Consider the following 9,409-nt stretch of genomic DNA (forward strand, 5'->3'; position numbering starts at 1 on the left):
AAAAAAGACTATTCATCAAAAAAAGGTATTTATACCAATCTTAGCCTAAAACTTAATTTTATTTGTTAAGTTAGTTTTTATGTTGTAATATAGGGGCTAAATGCAATGTTTGACAAATATGGGAGGTTAAATGTAATTTTAGATAAATATGGGGGTTTTTGGATAATTTATAATATATAAAGGATTTATATAACATGTTAAGAATAAATAGGTATTGCTTTGATATAAGACAACATACAAGGGTGTTAAATAAAGAAAGAGATAATTGAGGGGTCAAATAAAATGTTATTAAAATTAGGGGGGCATTTTGATATTAAATATTATAGGCGCATTATAATTGAAATTTTATGTTTTTTCGAGTTTCATCGTTTTAGGATATATCGACTCGTATTATCCAGATTTCTGAAGAATTTTTCGATTTTTGTCATTCTAGGATATTTCAACTTTTAGAATTCAAAATTCAGTTCCGTTTTTCTAAATTTCACCATTTTAGGATATATCGACTTATATTTTCCAAATTTCTGAAGAAATTTTTTATTATTGACATTTTAAAGTATTTCAAAGTATAGAATTTGAATATCTATTTCAAAATATAGATATTATAAAAACGTTTTAAATGGAATGTTAAAAACAGATAGATGCATTTTGATATAAGATAACATATGAAAGTGTTATATAAATTGTTAAATAATTATAGAGGTATAAATAAAATATTAGAAAAATATGAAGAGTTTTTTTTTTTATATTAATAATTGTACGACTGTTTTACATAGTTATTATAAATTTTTTTATTATAAATGAATAATTATCTTCAAAAACTTGTCATTGCAGGATTGATAATTAAAATGGATGGTTATGCATCGGTTCGTTACCAGGGAGAATGGATTCAACGTGGCAACAACACAATGAAATATGTTGGAGGAGCCAAACAAGTGATTAAAATCCCTTATGGAACAACATTCGAGGGATTTATTGAGCTTTTGATGGAGTCTTGCAGTATTGATCCAATGACAAACTACTTTCAACTATCAATGAAGCCAAGAAAAATTGAGCTCGACTGCCCCATACAGATTCAAAATGATGAAGATGTTTAGGGTCTTATTGATATGTCTCAGTACTTACAAGAATGTATTCCCATTTTTGTTACATGTACCCCAATTGAAGGGCAGAAGGAAGAAGATGAAAATGAAGATGAAGATGAAGATGAAGATGAAGAGAAATTAGTGGGGTCAAAAAAGAATACGACTTGGAAAAGTTGATTGATTTCAGTAATGACCCGTTGTACATTGCAAACTCATGGGCTCATAAAGAAAAAGATATAGTTCCTGATTGGGGTGATTTTGATGGAAATGATATGTCCGATATTCCTTTAGAAGATGTAGAGTCTGAGTATATGACATCAGTTACCGAGGGTATGGATAGTTTGCAGCTTGAAGATCCTATTTCAGGTGGTGGAAATTATTTTGGGCCATTTTTTGACAATGTCCCCACTGATCCATTTAGGTGGCTTTTTGATTTTCCTCCACAGCCATCAGCATCATCAGGTGGTTCCAGATCGATTCGAGAGGAGAATGGTGTAAAGGTTGGTGATATTTTCTATAAAAAAGTCCAATTGAAAGACACCGTGAAGCAATTCTCCTTACTTAAAGGATTTCAATTTGGTGTAAAAAAGTCTGACAAGAAAAAGGTGGGAAATTAAGTGCAAGGCTGAAAATTGTGAGTGGTATATTCATGCAACCAAGTCCACAGTCGGTGATGTGTGGGGGATCAACTTTATGAATCCTACCCACACATGTTTAGTTGATCAAATCATGCCACATCATAGACAAGCTGGGGCCCGAGCTTTAGGTCAATTAATGAGATCAAAGTTTGTGATGATTGATTGAATTTATCGGCCTAAGGAAATAATTGTAGATATCGCCGACCGATATAAAATTGATATTTCATACTCACAGGCATGGCGGGCAAGAAATTGGGCTATAAATTCATTGAGGGGTTCACCGGAGGAATCATTTATGCTCTTATCAGATTATTGCTACAATCTACAGTGTATTAATCCGAGCACTGTTACTGCTATTGAAACGGATGATGACCATCAATTTAAGAATTTTTTCATGGCGTTAGGATGTTTCGTTCGTGCATTCAGAGAATATCTCCGCCCTGTTATTTGCATTGACGCTGCTTTTCTTAAAGGTCGATATCTGGGGCATTTATTTATTGCGGTGGCTCTTGATGGTAATAATCAGATATATCCTATTGGTTTTGGTGTCGGCAAAAAAGAAGATCACGACACATGGTGTTGGTTTCTCAGTAGAATTAAAGAATGCATCCATGACCTCTTTGAGCTGACAATAATCTCAAATCGACATCATGCTATCTATTCGGCAATGGCTGAAGTCTTTCCAGATGTCCACCATGGATGTTGTCATCATCTTTTGTGTAACATGCGAGCAAAGTATAAACGAGACTCAAAGGTATAGTGTTTAAACAAGTAATTAAATTTATAACAGTTAATCATTTTCATACATTTTGATTATACTCAGTTTTCATATTTTCTCCGACTGTACAGGTTACGGGTGCATATTGGAAAGCCGCAAAATCATACACAGAATCAGAATTTGGGATGATGATGTAATCCCTTGACTCGATGAACCCTCAAGCTGGAGCTTATCTACGGGATGTCGGATTTGAGCGTTGGAGTTGAGCGTACTTTCCAGGACATCAATACAATATCATGACCACAAATATTGCTGAGTCATTTAATGCCCTTGTCAGACATGCACGGGGCCTACCTATAACAATGCTCTTGGAGTTTATTCGTGGTATCATGCAATGATGGTTTTACGAGAGGAGAACCCATGCAAGTATGTATGAAATTGTTATTAATTAAAAGTTTTTTCTAATGTTCTTTTTTCCCTTTTGTTTTGGTTATTACCAAATGTGTCCATGATATTTTATCAAATTACAGATGAATGTCGTAACTTTATCACCCCTTGGGCAGAGGAGAAGATCAGTAACCGTCTATCAAAGTCTGCAAGTCTAGAGGTTCGATCGATTACACCTACTCGGTATCAGGTTGTCGGATTTGGTGGATTCATGGCTATTGTGGACTTTGGTGAAATGTCTTGCACGTGTAGAAAGTTTCAGCTTTCACGTATTCCGTGCAAGCATGTCATTGCTGTTGCACGACATATGAGTCTCACGAATGTTAATGCATGGGTTTATCTATTCTTTCGAACCGATGTCTATCGTGCAATATATCAGGAACTGGTCAATCCTCTTCAAAATCAATTTGATTGGTTACACTCACCAGAAGAAAGAGTTATATTGCCCCCCGTCCTCGATAGTCGTCGTCCAGGTCATCCATCCAACAGAAATCGACGTCCATCGCAAGGAGAAACTGTTACACCTAGGATTTGCAGTCGTTGTCATGAACCGGGGCACACATGAACCCAATGTAAATCCCCAGCACCGGTCCCGAGCTCCATCCCGCAGCGTTTATCTAATAAAGGCAAAGGAACGAGATCTTGACATGCTTATACTCAATTTTGTTTCTTGCATAATTCTTCATTGTTGTACTCCATTTTTTATGTAACGGATGTATTTTTATTATTGTTTCAAATGTGTAATTGTATTGTCATGTCATGTAATAACTTTAGTGTAAATGATGAGTTGTTTCAGTATTTCTTTATTTCATCTAATTGTTTCAAATGTGTAATTATTTGAGTAAACTTACATTTTTGTTGTTTTATCGTAACAAGATTATTTAAAAAATAAATTCAAATACGATACATATCCATATATAACCACAGATAAAGTATATCATACACATATACACATATAATAAATATATACATCTAAACATATGAAGAACGATAAATAAATAATGAGTTAACTAAATATACATCCGTGAGCTACTCGATACAGTGATAATACAACTGCGACGCTAAATGTCGACGCATAGAGGTAGACGACTCTTAGGGAAAATCGTAGCTCCGTGACATTGCCAAACACTCAAAAAAACATAACATAAACACGCCATAGTCACCGGAGCCCACTCCCTACTGAGGGACAACCGTCGCTCGATACAAAGCGAGGGAATCACGTCGTGGAGTCCTCCCAAAAGCTATCCAAAAACTCATCGCGTCTAATAACGCAGGAATGAATGTCATATACGGTCGTATGCGCTGCTCAAGAGACCCCATATTCCCCGAATATGATACCTCTGAATCGTATACCGTAATCGACCACTCACGGAAATCTATAACTCCGGTGACCCAATGTGAGTTGTCGAAGTTTATAGGGATGTAAACCTATAAACAGTGACAAATTCTAGTTAATTATCGTTGTCGTCAACCAATTTAATGTAATAGAAATATATATATATTATACTTGATCGACCATCCCCCATGGTTTGTACAACAATCCCGAGGTATACGCTACCTCAACCATTCTCGTGAAGAGCCCCGAAAACTCAAACTCGTCAATCGATGTGGTCTGCCAACTCTTCCAAACCATCTCAATATGACCTTTGAAGAATGTGTGAGCAGTCATCCAACACTGGGAAACAGTCGCACGGTGCTCGTCCTGGTGCCGACGTAATAGAGCCAAAAAAGAATTTGCATGCTACAATGGTATAAACAAGTTCACGTGTTAGTTATTAATAAATATATCAAACTTTTTACCAAATTATATAGTATAGACAACTCACATTGTTGGTCAACCACTCGCGCAACTCTACAACAAGCCTCCAAAAGCTATCCTTCAACTTTGATCCTATGAAGTAGACATCATGTGTGTCAGAAGCCGCAACTCTAGTATACCATGTGAGGAAAGATTCCTCACGCTCTGACGCAGAGGATGGAATCGTTATGAGTTGTCGTTTCACCCTCCCTCTGAGTGGATTTGTATACGAGGTGCGAACCAGTGGACCCTTCCGAACGATCTGACCACGTGTTGTACGAACCAACTGCATGATACAAAAAACTATTAATTCATTATTTCATTCTACAAAATCATACACATTATTCGATTTATGTTACCTTCTTCATGTATGCGGGAGGAGGTTTAGCTGGAGAATCCTTAATCACAGTCAAGTCCACAGCACGTGCTCCATCGATAGACTGCATAATTATATATAAAAATATCTTAGTGACATATATTTGTCAATTATATATATTTATTAATTATAATTGACAAACCTCAATGTGGACGGTCTCAGAAACATCCTCCTAGAAGTCCTCCTCCTATGAACTAATATCCATAAGCTTTTTGTTCGAGCTCGGGATATCAGCAAGTAACTATAGTCGCTCGTCCTGAAAAGAGACAAAACATCATTAAAAAAAAATATAATATATTATATATATATTGATCAATGATATTTCTTAAATCCCCATAACCTGGACTTCTGGGGAAGGTGTTTGGAGATAACCCTCTATCGATGATATATCAATGTCGATTCCCTATATGCATCAAAAGGAAAAAATGGTAAATGATTTTTCATATAAAATATAATATGAACAATAATTTTCATATCTCTAGTGGAGGATCTAAAACGATAGGAGATCCGATCGGTTGGTCTTCATGACGAAGACCCTATACAAATATATAAAATGAATTAATCAATAACAAAACAGTATTAAAAATTAAGTTCTATTGATAAGTGACATACCTCAGGTCGGATGGGTGAAGTCACCGAAGGGTCAACTAGTGCCCCATCCTGTCGACTACCTTAAGATAATAGTAATATTAAATCTATTCAGTGACATTTTATATATAATGATATTATAATATAATAACAACATTGGGGCATTAAATATAAATTTGAAATTACATACGTACCTCATGTGACTGATGGGATGGTATTGCAGTATCAATGGGGGAGGTCGTCCCAATAACATCGTCCCTCTCCTGTACAAATGTAATTATAGTTGTTAGAATAATAAGACTCCGTACATTTTTGATAAGTAATAAATTAGAAGTGGGTTTACAACCTGAGTGATGGGTGCTGGATATATACGCGTGACGATGTCCTCCAAAGAAGTCATACGATCATGTAATCGACCCACATCATCATGTAATCGAGTCATCTGGGATGAGATATCGTCACGAAAACTCGATATCTCACGTAAAATCGTAGCACCCCAGTGCGCCAATATAGCATCTAATGTCGACATCGTAGATGGTACAGATGGGGGACACTCATCGGTGACGTGATGGGTAGTATGATCCTCCACTCTAAGATGGTCAATGGACAGAGGGCTCTGAACCCCAGGGGGACATAGAGGCTCCTCATGTGTCTCGGAGATCTCCACAGGTATATCTGAATGTCTTGAGATAGGAGAAGCCCCGTCTCCAATGGCGAGAAGAATCGAAGATGATGAAGATGAATCAACATCCCCTAAATCGGTGTACTCATGGATGTCAACATACCATGATAACTCCTTCTCCATTGGGGACGGACGAAGCGGGAATGTGACATCATCCTAACGATGAAGAGATATAAGTTAAAATAATTACAACATTCAATGAATTAATTAACTTATTAATTAATAAATACATACCGGGCCACAAGTGAAATTCAAAAAAACGGAACTAAAATTCGAATTTTATACGTTGAAATACCTTAAAGTGACGATAATCGAAAAATCGTTTAGAGATCTTGAAAATACGAATCGATATATCTTTAAATGGTGAAATTAAAAAAAAAAACGAAACTAAAATTCAAATTCTATACGTTGAAATACCTTAAAGTCACGATAATCGAAAAATCGTTCGGAGATCTTGAAAATACGAATCGATATATCCTGAAATGGTGAAATTTGAAAAAACGGAACTGAAATTCGAATTCTATACTTTGAAATACCTTAAAGTGACGATAATAAAAAAATCATTCGAAAATCTTGAAAATACAAGTCGATATATCCTGAAATGGTGAAATTCGATAAAACGAAACTGAAATTCGAATTCTATACGTTGAAATACCTTTTAATGTTAATAATCAAAAAATTGATCAGAAATGAATCAATACGAGTCGATATATCCTGAAACGATAAAATTAAAAAAAAAAGAACTGAAATTCGAATCCTAGAAGTTGAAACAGCGAAATTTGAAAAAAACGAAAATGAAATTCGAAATCTATACGATAAAATACCATAGAATGTGAACAATCAAAAAATCGTTAGATAATTTGAAAAGAAGACTCGATTTATCCTAACACGAGGAAAATCGAAAAAACGGATTTGAAATTCGAACTCTATTAGTTGAAATACCTATGAATGTCACTAACCGAAAAATCATTTGAAAATTTGAAAAAAACGAATCGATATATCATAAAAAGACAAAATACGGAAAAATGCAACTGAAATTCAAAAACACGAATCACTATATCCTATAAACGAAAAAATCGAAATATTAAGTTGAAATTACGTCATTACATCGTAAATTGTGTCAAAAAGCACCAAAATTCGAAAACTCGAATCTCAAATTTGAAAATTACTTATGGAAAAACTCTAAAACAGAAAAAACAGATATAAAATTTGAAAACTACACGATCAGAAACCCTAGATAAGAAAATTCTCAATTTACCCCCTCATGAAAATTCCTTAATTGAAAAGTTCCACTGTTATATGACAAATTTCAAAAAAACCCGCTGTGTTCTAATGAATCTCATCCGGCTCCCCAACATTTTAAAAAAGCCACTTTACCCCCCTAACCCATGGTCAACGTCTGCTGCCGTGGGATAAATCTTTTGTTGTGGGAAACGTTGTTCCCACGGTCAGACTGCCAATCCTTTCAGTAGCCATTTTCGGCCAAATTTTGGTCGTTTCGGCCTCGATTTCTCATAAATCAAATCTACACGTTGTATAATATAAAACCCCTCAATCAATTCAATGAAAACAACCAAGAATCAAAACATTTTAAGCATTGTTTAAACCGTAAACCCTAAAATTTCAAACCGAAAAATCTCAATCATATTTCAATAATATGAGCAATAACTTGATCCAAACAAGATTACGGGAGATATACTAACCTTCTTTGACGTTTGCGGTTGCCGGAAAGCAAGAAAATCGGCGAAAATGAGGTTCGTCGTGGGATTGTCGTGGGAGAGTGGGAAGCTTTGGAATTTTCTTTGAATTGCACCGTGAAAATCGCAAGATTGTCGTGGGAAGAAATGAAATTTTGCTGTGTTTATATAGAGGGGCAGTTTCGTAATTTTTCCAAACCCACGATCTCGTGGGAAATTTCAGAAAAACCCGATATGGGCTAAGGACTCTCCCCGACACCCCAATATTTTAAAAAAGCCACTTTACCCCCCTAACCCATGGTCAATGTCTGCTGACCGTGGGATAAATTGTTTGACCGTGGGAAACACTGTTCCCACGGTTAGACTGTCGATCCTTTCGACAGCCATTTTCGGCCAAATTTTGGTCGTTTCGGCCTTTGATTTCCACATAAATCTAATCTACACGTTGTATAACACAAAACCCCTAAATCAATTCAACGAAAACAACCAAGAATCAAAACATTTTAAGCATTGTTCAAACCGTAAACCCTAAAATTTCAAACCAAAAAATCTCAATCAAATCTCAATAATATGAGCAATAACTTGATCCAAACAAGATTATGGGAGATATACTAACCTTCTTTGTCATTTGCAGTTGCCAGAAAGCAAGAAAATCGGCAGAAATGAGGTTCGACCGTGGGAAGTGATGAAATTTGTTGTGTTTATATATGGGGCAGTTTCGTCATTTCACAAAACCTGGGCATTTTTGCTTAAACCTGAATTTTTTGGGCAATTTCCTTAGACCCCCTTAATTTTGCCTATTTTTAATAATTTCCCTCAATCAAATTCACCCCTGATTAGAAGGCTATCTCTTAGACAATACTCATTTTTTGAAATCTTATAAAAAAAAACGCAAGAAATAAAATAAATATCTAATCAACTAAAAAATATTTTGATAAAAATAATACTAAAACTGTATAAGAAACAAAATCTCTAATTTGGTCTTTATTATTGAGCTAAAGCAATCAACTTAATTCTAAAATAATATAATATTAAAAAACCCAAAATTATGCATATGAAATTATATATATATATATTTTTTAATCAAAAGCCTAATGGCATAAAAAGGTCTGGAGCTTCCAATTTTTAAGGGGGAAGCAGTGAAACAAAAAATACGACTGAGAGTAAATTAGTTAATAAAACATGAAGTTTAAGCTTTCATGTTATGTCACCAACGAATTTACATAATTATACGCAGATAGTATGTGCGAGGTTTGTCACACACACACACACACACACACACACACACACACACATATATATATATATATAGAGGGGAAAGGACAATTTCTCACTTAAGTTATGGTGAAATGACAAATATATATGTATGGTAGATGAAAAACT

This window comes from Mangifera indica, chromosome 12, assembly GCF_011075055.1.
Source record: "Mangifera indica cultivar Alphonso chromosome 12, CATAS_Mindica_2.1, whole genome shotgun sequence".
NCBI lineage: Eukaryota > Viridiplantae > Streptophyta > Magnoliopsida > Sapindales > Anacardiaceae > Mangifera > Mangifera indica.